This window comes from Ciconia boyciana, chromosome 4 (assembly GCF_034638445.1).
Source record: "Ciconia boyciana chromosome 4, ASM3463844v1, whole genome shotgun sequence".
NCBI lineage: Eukaryota > Metazoa > Chordata > Aves > Ciconiiformes > Ciconiidae > Ciconia > Ciconia boyciana.
The window spans coordinates 25,440,382-25,453,021 of NC_132937.1; the positions used below are offsets into that span (position 1 = coordinate 25,440,382).

At 45.3% G+C, this 12,640-nt stretch overlaps 1 protein-coding gene across 13 annotated transcripts in view; it reads right to left on the reverse strand.

The window, feature by feature from the left end:
• The window catches only part of ZNF532 (zinc finger protein 532), a 50,152-nt gene extending 37,769 nt beyond the window's left edge, over positions 1-12,383 (reverse strand). Inside the window, exons 1-5 of one of the 13 annotated variants that reach the window (XM_072858685.1) lie at positions 11,903-12,383; positions 10,980-11,142; positions 9,758-9,962; positions 9,205-9,316; positions 3,221-3,300 (exon numbers count right to left, since the gene is read on the reverse strand). The gene's annotated coding sequence lies outside the window, so the exon portion shown is untranslated. Of the gene's footprint in view, positions 1-3,201; positions 3,301-9,160; positions 9,183-9,204; positions 9,317-9,757; positions 9,963-10,124; positions 10,565-10,979; positions 11,143-11,902 lie in introns of those variants that run through there. The other 12 variants (XM_072858684.1, XM_072858688.1, XM_072858683.1 and 9 more) reach the window with 12 other exon arrangements.
• Positions 12,384-12,640: the final 257 nt, after the last annotated feature.

A 12,640-nucleotide genomic window follows, 5' to 3' on the forward strand; every position in this document is an offset into this window, starting at 1 on the left:
TCGGTTAGTCTAATTCCAAAATGGGAAAATATCTCAAAAGAATTCAGAGGTCTGCAGAGCTAAGATCATAAATTTATCTATAGAGAGCACACTGCATAAAGTTGCAACAGTCTTTCAAGTCTATGCAAAAGGAACAACTCCCATGCTCTACCAGAGCATGAGAATGGAATGGTTTCTTCTACATGGGGGACCCAGAATTACTGCTGCTCTTACGAAGAATCTCTCCCATTCTTCAAACTTTTAAAGCAATCTAAGTTAAACAAAAAGGGACAAAAGACACGGCCAGTCTTGATAAACAAGCAAGCAAAGTTGTAACCTGGACATTTTATTCATCTCTTCCTCACTATTCTAATATACCATTTTAAGATCCAGTATATAAACTATGTTTCTACCACAACTGTCAGGACCCTGAAGCCACATTCCTGCCTTTTTTCCCTCTGAAAACCTTTCAGTAACTCCTTCCCTTAATGATAAAACTCCGCCTTTTACCCAAGATCAAAATCAACTGACACCTTGGCTGCCAGACAAGCTGTTAGTCTACTCCTTCTCTGGGCCAACATGATGCCTGTAAATACTTCAGAACAGGAAATGAGGCAAGTTCCTGGTTCCCTAGGAAATTGTGATTTTCCAGGAACTGGAATTTCTTTGAGAACTGCTTTTAAATCCTGACAGCAAAGCTCAGTGTCTCCAAAGAGACACACAAAGGTATAAAAACCTAGCATCAGAGGGCTGCCATTAAGATGATCTTCAGAACTGAACTGAGAAACAGTCCACAAGGTGCGTAATCAAGGATACATTCCTCAGACTAAACAAACAAAAACACATTTAAAGAAACAACCTGCAAGACCCCCACCTCCTCAAACATCTTTGTCTGAAACAGATTTTTTTTTTCATTTTTAGTTTCTAAATAATAGAAACAAAATTCACCTCAAAACACGGAAATGCTAACTTGAAGCATATGTTATGAAGAACAATGGACAGATGATACAATAAATTAAACAGCCCTAATTTTGTGGGTACTCGCATAAAGAGTCAGTTCTCAGATTAATTGACTCTGTCCAAAGTACTATTTATTTTCAGATGACAGTCTCCCTTTGTAACATTCCTTTTCCTTCCCGCAGACTAGTCCCATTTCCCCCCTCTCCATCTGGCTGTCTGCTGATGTTTACCAGGAGAATGCCAGGAAAAGCCTATCACTTTTGTCGTAAGATTTGCAACCTTCGGGGTGCTTGAATTACTTGAGAAAAGTTATTAAAGAAAATCAGTTTCTTTAAAAATTCAAGCATTACTTTGCTTACTGATTATTCAATGATAAAAGTAAGTAAAAAGGAAAAAAATTCTGGATATGGCCAATAGGAATTACGCAGCTAGAGTGGGTTCTGGTTTTTGATCGTAGGTGATAGGACTTCTGGGAAGATAACCAGTGAGTCTCAAAAACTTAAGATAGCAGACTCTGAATATACTTACTTCATGATCTCCATTAATCTCTTTGGAGACAACGTCCACCCCTATGTGTGCATCAGTATCTTAATGAAACGTAAGGTACAAATTAAGTTCTGGAGGATAAACCAAGATTGCTTTGTTTGTGTTCATGCTTTGTTCAAAGCACGGGTGCATGACTTTCTACATTCTTCTTTCTTTGGAAATGCATCTCCTGAGATAAGTGCTTCCTAGGAACAGCATGAAGAGAGCTGCCCAGGTTTTAGCCAAATGAAGATGCCCTGACTGTTCCACTGTCTTACCTTTCCCAGTTAGCCTTTTTACTCCAGTTCATCTGATAACACATTCCAATGAAGCACTCACTTGGGTAATTATGTCAAAACAAGAACCGGGCCATTACTGACAGTGGAAGAAGCAAGCAGGACAAGAATCTGATGCTACACCCATGACAAATAGTTAAATTCTTGTAAACCTTTTGGGGCCTTCATATCCTGGCTGTTAAGATGGAAAGCCTAAGGATGGATTCAAAGAGTTTAAAAGGCTGATCTCCAGAAAAAGGGGAAAACGTCTGCAAGATGTAGTGCATCCAGGAGCTTCTGCCCCATTATCAGGGATTCCAGAGACCATTTTGAAATACTGCTTTCTTACAGCAACTATTTTTGTAGATGTGAGGAAGGCTCAAATATGCAATAACACAAATATCAACCAAAGAAATATCAGGGCTTAGAAGTAAACAGCTGCTTCTGAAGGATTAATAAAGGCAGTTTTGTTTTACTACATGGACTTTTTGTCGCTCCTCCTCAAGCCCTGTATCGATACCCGTTCCAGGTAGAGGGACTCTAGCCATATGAGGAAAACCAAACAACCCTACCCTTTCATGTACTCTGCCAAGGTAGGGGGGAGCAGAGAAACACACAGAAGAAAACATTTTTTCTCGCTTTCTAAATATGATTTATCTTGTAGCTTGGGCTTTAGGACAGCTGCAGATGGGGTACAGTATTCTCCACAAGAAAGACCAAGCTGCCTATAAATTGCTGCTGAAATTAAAAGGTACTTTTTGGTGTAAAGCTAAGCAATTGTAAACTCTCAAACCAGACTCGTTTTGGGGAAGTTCAACAGCCTAATGAAGACAAGAAAACAGAATCATCTGGCAGCTCCCCAGACAGGTCCTATCTCCAAACCGCTCAAAACTCTGATTTTTGTCTGTCAGTTACAAGAACAACTTCAAGCTTTCCAGGTCTAGCAATGACAAATAATCCTCCTCCCTTTCTAATACTTTTCCAATTAATATTCTCTATGCATGAAGGTCTCTAACTACTGTTTCTGGACCACAAGCATGGTCTTACATGCTCAATTTTTATTCTTTTATTTCATCATTAGCCTTTAAAGAACTGACCAACTTCTCCTCCTTGACACTGACCCTCCCGCTCATCCAAATCTTCATTGCTCAACCACAAGTCTGGTGACTCTATGCAATTGCTTTAACTGTCTGTACTAGCCCCGCCTTAAATTAAATCTACCATATTAAATTTAAATTCCTACCCTTTACCTTCAAATCCCACATAACTGTCTATACTTACAATATGTAACTCCATGCTTTTGTTCAAATAACTAGTCAACCCAAGCTTCCCTCAGCAGCAAGTCTGTTTATTATTTAAGGAAAAAGGAAAAAACCCAACTTTAATTTTCATCTACCTATGGAATTCATGTTCTTGTGACTACATTCCTTTACCTTCCCTAAACTCTTCCTACAGTTTTTACCTCCATTTGTACCACGTACAGTTGTGGACTGTTCATTCTTTAGGGCAGAGACCTTTTCTTTTGTGTGTTCTTCAAAGAAAATCAGCGATCTTTTCAGCACTGTGAAAACAAGAGCATTGAGACACCACTCTTCAGTGCCTCGCACATGGTAATGTCTTGATTCTGGAAGAATACTTCTGGTATAACCATATATAATAACTATTCTGTTATAGTTAGACTGGTATAAATTCCCAGTTAGATGCACTATTTCAGAACAAAATTCTGATAATCTGGTATAATTACTCCGCTTCTGAACACGGGTAATGATGCCTAAATAACATAATGCTTATTCTGGAACAAAATGCCTACACAGGGAGTAATACCAGCCTAACCAGCATAAAAGCTTTTTTTTTTTTTTTTTAATTTCTGTATTGTTATGCCAAGAAATTTCATCAGGTAGAGAAGACTTAAGTGAACTACAGTCATATATATCCTAACATTAGGCAAACACCAGCCTAATACACAGATTATGAGCAGTTCATTAGTTATTAAACATATATTAGTAATTATGACTAACACTTCTGATTTATTTACTTTGAAAGCTCAGTACCTGAAAGAAAGACAAAAGCAATATGCTAATTCAACCACTAAACCTTCTTCAGGAAATGAGAACCACATCTCAAATCACAACTTGGTGTGGTTTGAAATACTCAGCAGGCAAATGGGATATGCAAGAGGCCACTTTAACCACAATCAGCAATGCCTATCATATTCACATAACATACAGGTTCCTTTTCGCTTATCAAAGATCCCATGACTTGCTACTGTTGCAAAACTCAGACAGGTTCCTGCTTCCAGAAATATAACTTTCATAATAGGCAGCATTTTGATTTCTTAGGATAAAGGTCTCATTTGCCACCTGCAGTATCAGTAAGGTCATGCCAGTCCTTATGTAAACATCTTTGTGAAGTGTGGGGTGCTTTACAGTTAAAATTTATACCAAGCGATCTTGTATTTCAACATTATACACCGTATCTATTGGCCTTTAACAAAAAACAAAAACAAAAAAAGGAAGAAAATCCAATTTGTCTCCATGCACGAGTCTCGATGAGTAAGAGAAATCTGAATTTGCACTTCTGGTTTTCTAAGAGAACATTCTACCAATTTTCTCCCTCCCTCCTCCTCCTCAAAAAAGCTTTGGAGGGTATTAGCCCAGTATTTCAGGTATTAAAATTTCTAGCTTTTTTTTTTTTCCACTCAATGCAGTAACCTTGCTGTTGACAGTTTCAGAAGAATTTCAAGATTTATACTTTACCAGCCCAAAAAAGATTTCAACAGGCATTTCAGAGAATCTCAGGACAGCTGAGGCTGAAAGGACCTCTGGAACTCCAACTTCTCTGCTCAAAGCAGGGACAGCTATAGCAGGACCCTCAGGACGTTGTCCAGTCAGGTTTTGAGTATTTCCAAAGATGGAGACCCCAAAACCTCTCAAGGCAACAGGTTCCAGTGTTTCACTACCCTCACAGCAAAGAGGATTTAAACCATTAATTAGCATTCAGACCTACTCACATTCATTTGCCTTGCCACCCACTTACGACAGTATCTAAATGCATTTTTAGAATGCACCATCCAACGGAAGCAAGCTACGGAAGCTTATCAAATCACTGCCCATACGCTGCTGACCCAGAGCACGATCCCAGCTCGCGCCATGGTCCGGTAGAACACTTTGGAATTGGGACAGGGTAAGAAGCTACACAAAGCTCAGCCTGTGGTTACGATTTGCAAGGCTGTCTCTGCGGCCTGTTTCCACAACAGACGGTACCAGTTCACATTTGACTTTGATCTACTTTCATGCGAGCTGTACAATTAAGATGCTATAAACAAATCTGGATGCCGTAAGGAAGCAAAAAAACTTGAATGCCAACCTTTCTCAACTATTAATCCAAAATATTTCTCAGTATTATAGACAAAAGACAATATTATTTTAGAATAATTGCTAAACTATTTACAAAACGATTAAAAATTATTTAACTAACCCATTCCTCCACTCATTCTACTTTTATTCATCTAATTCTAGAATACCACAGAAGCCTGTTAATCCACACACTGGCAGCAAGAGTTGTTTTAAACTAGCAAATGCTGAAAACAAACAGGCAATAAAACCACCAAAGTCAATGCATTACCAAGTGTATTCTGTTGATGTGAATGAAAGTGCAGTTTGGTTGTAATTGTAAACAATATTTTTAATTTTTCAGTTCAGGAGTGTCTTCCATACAAATTTGGGAAGTTCAAAGTCATGTACACCAGGAATGAAAGCAATGGTAGTAAATTACATTTGGGACAGCAGAAAGTGGAAATCATGGAAAAAATCACAAAGATATTGAACGGCACTTACATGATGTTCATGGTGTATTGCTATAACCTGGCATAGAGACAGACCTACAGTGCATGTGTATGCACCCTGTCTTTTCCTGGTAAACCAAGTAATTTGGGAGTCCCCAGAGGTCACAAGGATGATACTTATCTCCATGCACAGAATGCAGATGCAGTTGCAGCCAGACTAAAACTTGAGACTTTATGTTGCCTTGTTTGCTGTTAATTCATACAGGCAAAGCTTTTTCCAATCAGTTTGCCCATGGATTCAGGTTTAGAGCCTCAGGAATACAAGATCTCTGCAGAGGAGTCTCTCATGCAGTCTTTAATATGGGTAAGGCAAAGTTCTATTTGTGCATATCGCTTAGCTGAGTTTTGCAATTATGAATTACCAAGCCACGCCAAACCAACAAGTAAGATAGCCTCAAAAGGAGCCTGGGTTGTTTTACAACTGTAAGCGTGTTACCATCGTTTTCAAACCATATCCATCCCTACAACTGATTATAAAAGAGTGGGTAATTGTCCTCTGTTCTACTATATCCTGCATCTGATTATGGATCCTTTTTATCTGACCTGTTAAAAGATGAGCCTTTTTCCCCTGCAATAGGTATAATTAAGTAAAGACAGTTCTTGAGAATTTTTGTTTGTTTTCTTAAGCAAATTTCCACCGGTTTCTTTTTGACAGCCAGAACAGATTTACTTGTAGTTTATGACTCCTTAGAAGCCTCATCTTGTACTCTAACTCCTCCATTTTTGAACTTCCTTATTTTTTTGCAAAATGGGCATCTCGAGTTCTCTTTGGGTAGGAGAAAACACGAAGGGAAAGGGAAGGGGCATCTTCTGAAGTCTGTCCATTTCCTCTTCTCACACCACCACTGAACTACCTCTAGCACAGTTTAAAGAGAGCCACATGCAACTGGTTCGAAGTTCACTATTATCAGCCTTTGGCTGGCAAAAAGAACAGGGGTTATTTCAACACATGAGCAAGGTATCTCCTTTCCCACACCAAACGGAGCTGAACAGACCACCTCTATCTACAGCTGGCCAAATGAAAACTACCTATATTTATCAAGAGATCCAGTTAAGGTTTTGGGCCTAGCAACTTCCCGAATTCCTCCTAAAATGGAGATGAATTAATAAAAAGCAGGTAAATCCCCACAGCGTTCTTTTTGCACCCTACTTAAAAATGAATTATAAAAATGGCTTAATTTTGTACTTCTGTATGTAAAATGGGCTGGGACAGTAACACATTAATAATTTGGATGTACAACAATAATGAACAGAATTCTGAGATTCCCAATTTAATGCAAATTTGAATCACATTCTAAATGGCACTTGCTTCCTGCCTATTTCCTTTAATGTACTTTTTTTAAGTGGATGGCAATTCTTCCTCAAAAACAGCGTGAAGCAGCTGCAGACAATCTCGGTCCGAGCACACCAAGTCAGGCAGGGCCCGCCTGTGCAACTCTAGCAACAAACAGGCCCTAAGAGATTAGGGTCAAGTTTGGGGTTTTTTTAAACATACATTCCCAGAAATCTGTATGCTTATGTATATTCTAACACACATTCATACCTCTAAGAAAACCAAAGTTAGTTAATTCATTCAAAAGAGGCTTGGAACTAGATAAATCATTACCCTTATTCTCAAGATCAAATACCTGAGACAAGCCTCAATGCAAAATGAGACCATGATTGCTGATACAGAGAACCAACCCTCCAGCATTAAGTAGCATTTTCTGCTGGAAAGCTGGCCTATGTTCAAAATCAAAATCTCCTGGTGAAGAACATTTACAAATATTATTAGACTGAAAAAATAAAACTCACCAAGAACACTGCAGACTCCAGCATCTATTCAGGTTTCTCATCTTACAGCCTACAAAAATCCCTGCAAATTCAAAACCTCCTTTGCTAAAAATAGAAATTCATAGTACTGATCGTGTTCAAACATCCAACAAATCTAAACAAAACAAACACACTGAATTTCGTGACAATTCAAGAACTTACCATTTTAAAACTGCTTACTATTCTGGTAGAAAGAAAAAAAAAACTAAAGGTGCTCTCATGTAACACATGAATTTTAGCTGACACTTGGAAAAGAACATGCATCAGCAGCAGCAATAGATACTACTCCTATCATGCAACAAGAATTCATGTTTGCAAGCATAATTTTGCTACAGATGTCTACAGTCAAATATAGAACCTCTGCATCCAAATTATGAAAAATATGAACGGAAATCAGTACAGTGATCTGTCAGGCATTTTGCGCCACCACACAAGCTATTTACTGCCCTATCAAATCTGAGAAACAAGACACTGTAGCTGCATTAAAACCCACAAAACCGTAATTTCGGGCTAAACATTAGCACGCTATTTTCACTTTTCTACAATTAATATCTAAATACCTTACGTAATCTACTGCAGTGAGAAATAAAAAGGTTCCCTTGTACTGTCACTCTCTGATGCAGGCACCCTGCCTATCAGCCACCATACAACTTACCCAATATCCACAACCTCTCAAGGCTTTTAAGACTGTCTACTTTATTCTGCTGAGCACAGAAGGAAAAGACCCTCATTTCACACTAGAACAGAGCATTTTCAATGTTTTGACTCCATATTTATCTTGATTGTAGATTACCAAACCAGCTAACACAGCCAGGACTGGTCAGATTTTTTAAAAACCACACTGGTTTAGGATTCTAGAGTTGCTGATTTCCTGTTATAGGAAGTAACGGTTCGAGCAAAAGAATCCCCAAGGCAAAATGTTTAGTGTTCCAATGTGTAAGCTCTAACAGCCTTTGTTCTTCCCTTTGCTATATTCATTACTGCTTTCTTCTCTCTCCCCCTCTCCCTCTCCCTGAATCCTTCAGCTTTCACTGCAAGATACAAATGCCAGCTCAAATCTAAGTACACATTTATTTTTTAGATGAGAGAAAAAAAAAAATCCTATCCATTATCCATTCCTTTGAGTTAAAAGTAGTCATCCCTCAGGAGCTGATGCACTGCCCATCCGGTTTCCTAGTCTTATTTCATTACTGCACAATATTATAATTCATGCCACTAATAACCCACTGGAGCTCCATCAAACCTCAAAAATACATCTTTCCACTTGGCTGCTGCAAAATTCTCCCTGGGTTACAACAGTTTAAGAAACACCATCCATACTATTTATTTCATATGTTTATTCTATGTAGGCTATATTAACTACATGTTTAACACTGAAGACCTTAATTCAGAAGTAAGTACCGGGTTACTCAGACATGGCCAAACAAGCAACCTTTAAATAATCAGACAGCAAATTCTGAATGTGTAATGCTGTAATACAACACAGAACAGTTCACTGCCATGTGGTTCACAATTTATGATTGTCACTCAGAGGCCTATTCCATAACACTACATTGTGAAAAAATGTATATCTGAATATAAGATATTTCAATGAAAATGCTGTATTTAGCCAAGATATCAGTAAGTCTTTACAAATAATAGCTTTAATCCTATTAAAGCTGGAGGACGTTAATAGCATTTCTTCAGTAACACTTAAACAATTGTCTCCTTACTAATGTGCCAAGTGTGCAAGCAGGAGCCAGATTTACTTTTCACATACACGTACCTTCATGTTATCGTTACATTCATACCCAAAACGCCACATCTCACCTTGTGAACCTTGACCTTTGAAAGATTTTTTTTTAGCCAATGCTCAGTTACTGCCACAGATGCATTACCTCTGCAAATATGAAAGGGTTAAAGGCAGCCCCAATCAATAGGCCTACAAGGGAAAAAAAAAAAAAAAAAGGAAAACGAGTATGCCTTACAGCATCTTTGCAATGCTTTTATGCACAATTCTACAACAATATTGTTTCCTTTTGGCCTTACAGAAAGGCACAGCACCCCCCCTTAACGTCTCCTAAAGAAGAAAACCACAAGACAGCACCCTGTAAATAAAACAGCATGCAAAGCAGCATTCTTCAGTCACAAGCATAACTACAATTACAAATCATTCAATCAATTTTATTTAGTTTAGTTTTAAAATAGACTGCATAACCAGTGTCCCACCCTTGCAAAGCAAAAATATTTTAATAAGGGTCATAAATCTCAGCTCTTGCCCATTCCTTAAGCATAAAAAGGCACGAAAAGCCAAAGTAATCTCAGTTACTGCAAATATGTACATTTATATACAGAATCCTTTATGACTATATTAGCCACATACCAGTGCTGTGTGTCTAAAGTGTGCATTCACATACTGTTTTGGGATGGTATCTTTCTGCAAGCTCCTCTGCTTTTGGCTGCCATGAAGGGAGGAAGCTATCCCACTGTAGTAGCTCAGTGACTGCATTGTGTTCAGGAGCTGATCTGCCTCAAACCAGTTCCAGCCGGTTCTGGTCACCCTACATAAAAAGCTATGGCAACCCTCGCTGGGTTGCCAACAAGTCCCTGAAAATCGCAGGGGCTCTTTTTCCTGTGGTGGTGGGGACGGCTGCAGCCCTGTCCCCCTGCTCCCCTCGTGCCCGGCCCACGCAGCCCCCTTGCTCCCCAGTGCCGCCCCACACGCTCCCTTCCTCTCCTCCCCCACTTACCTCCCACAACCTGGCTGAAAGCTGTGAGTGTGTGCGTGCCTGTCTGTAGCTAACAAAGAGACCGCAATAAAAATCCTCATAGGATCTCTCTTGCAGCACCAGGCAGGCTCGGCCACAGCACTGGGAGACAGACTGCTAACCAAGGACTGCTCCCCCCTCTCTGCTCCCCACAGCACAAGGGGTGGCTGCTGATCAACGTCACATCTGCCCCCTCATGCCCACGGCCGTGGGGTGGCCGAGCAAGGTCTTCTCCCGTCCGCCCTCCCGACTCCTCGCTGCATCTGGGGCCGCTCGAATGGCATTTTCTCTTCCCTGCACAGCGCTACTACAAAGATTACCCACACACGCACCTCCCTCCCCTCAAGAAATCCATTTCCGCAGCAGCGAGATGCCTGCAAAATAGTTCCTTTGCCCCCTCCTAGCAGCACCGAGTTGGCTGCTGAGCTGATTTTTTTTTTTTTTTGCTATTCAACTATCCTTGAGGCACTGAAAAGAAGCAAGCTGCAGACCCACGCCTGACCAGCCCCCCCGCCTTCCCACACCCACAGCTGTGGGGGAGGCCAGGACACAGCTCTGCGCAGCCTGCTCGGTTCCCACCCCGCAAAGATGGCTGCTGATTACAGCCGTTTGCTCGGTCCCACATCTCTCTCTGGGGCAACTCCTCCTCAAGGTCACGGCTGCCTACGGTGCCAAAGTCCCTCCAGAGGAGGGCTCTGCACCCACCTTTGCCCATGGCAGCTTTGCTCCTAGCCCGCTCCCCCTTTTTTCTCTGCCACCCAGGGCCTTCCTCCTGTGTGGCCGACAGTCACCCCAAATCGAGACATCATTCACCCCGCTCCTGTTTTGGCTACTCACCCTTGCACTGGTAAAACCAGTAACTACCTCCGCCTACGCGCCAAGCCCCATCCTCTCCGGGATCTGCCGTGAGATGGCTCTTCAGCAAGGCTTTTTCCTCCAAGCCAGCTGCCACGCTAGACTACACCAACCAGCCCCTCTGCTCTCCGGGCTGCACCTGTAACTGTTAGCAGAGGTCTCGGGCACAACCCTTCACCCCCCCTTCCCCTGCGGAGAGAGCTGAGATCTGGCACTTTCTCCACATCCCTCATCCCCACCCCATTCTGGGGAAAACGACCATGTTCTTCCGCTGCCTCAGCCCCGTCTTCTCTGCACAGGCGGCTCCAGCCGGCCCTCCCTCAGCCCCTCAGCCCGGGCGGGCTGCTCCCGCCTCTGCGGGCCGCCGCGGCCCCGGGCACCTCGCTGACGGACCGCGGCCCCCTCCCCTCAGCGCGGCGCCCGCGCCCCCCCGCCGGGCCCGCTCGCTCCCCGGCCCGGGGTCGGCCCTGCCCGAGCGGGCCCTGCCGAGCCCCGGGCGGGAGGATCGGCCCCCTCTAGGCGCGGGGGACGCCTGAGGAGGGGAGGCCGCGGCCCCTCCGGCGGCGGGGAGAGAGGCCGAGCGGGGGAAGGGGGGCGGCGGCGGGATGGCCACGTCCGAGCGACATCCTCCCCCCCACCCCCCCGCGGCGAGCCGGCCCGAAGCCGCCGGCCCTGGCAGCCCCGGTGCTCGGGTGGCCGCGGGGCTCCGGCAGCCGCCGCCCTCGCAGCGCCCCGGCCCCGGAGCGGCCCGAGCCGCGCCGCGCCGAGCCGAGCAGGCCCGTCAGGCCGCTCCGCCGCAGCCTGCCCGCGGCGCGGCGGGGCCTGCGCGCAGGCGAGGCGGGAGCCGGGCCGGGAGGAAGGCGACCCCCACCGCATGCAAACTCCGCACCCCCATGCAAACACACCTGCTGCGGCCCCGCGGCCCGGCCGCGGCTGCTCCGGCCGGCGGCCTCAGGCGGGCATGGCTAAGGTCCGCGCTGCCTCGGCCGCCTGCGGAGCGGCCTGGCTAAGAGATGGTGGAACATAATGGCAGGGAGGCTCTGCCGGGACTGAGGAGAAGGTGGGGGTGGGGGTGCCTCGGCTTGCACAGATGGGGGAGACGCTCCCGTGTGATTCCGTGTGAAACGGCTCCCTGGAGTGTGCCGGGGGCGGGGAGGGCTGCCGCTGCCTCCGAGCGCTCCGCGGGCAGGCGCCGGGGCCGGGGCCGGCCAGGTCGCGGCCTCCCGCAGCCCGGGGGGGGGGTTCCCCGCTCCGCCGCCGGCGCCCGCCGAGCCCAGGCGGCCAGGGAATCCCGCCCCGACAGGGAACGAGCGGTGCGGGCGGGCGACCGGGCAGGGCAGCGCCGGCGGGCCGGTTCCGATCCCTCCCCCGGGTCTTCACCGCGGCCCCGTCAGCGGGGACGGGGCAGGCCCGCTACGACGACGACGCCGCCGGCGGCCCCGGCCCCGCGGTGCCCGCGGGGGGGGCCCTGCCCGGGGCCGCGGGGTCCTGCGCCTCGGGGCCCGCCGGGCCGGGCCGGGCCGGGCCGGGCCGGGCGCGCCTCCGCGCTCTCCCCGGCTGTGAGGCTCTCCCCGTCCCTGAGCGCCTCGGGCCTCGCAGGGCACGGGGGGCAGAGCCCCCGCGGGGCAGGCAGCTCTGCGGCG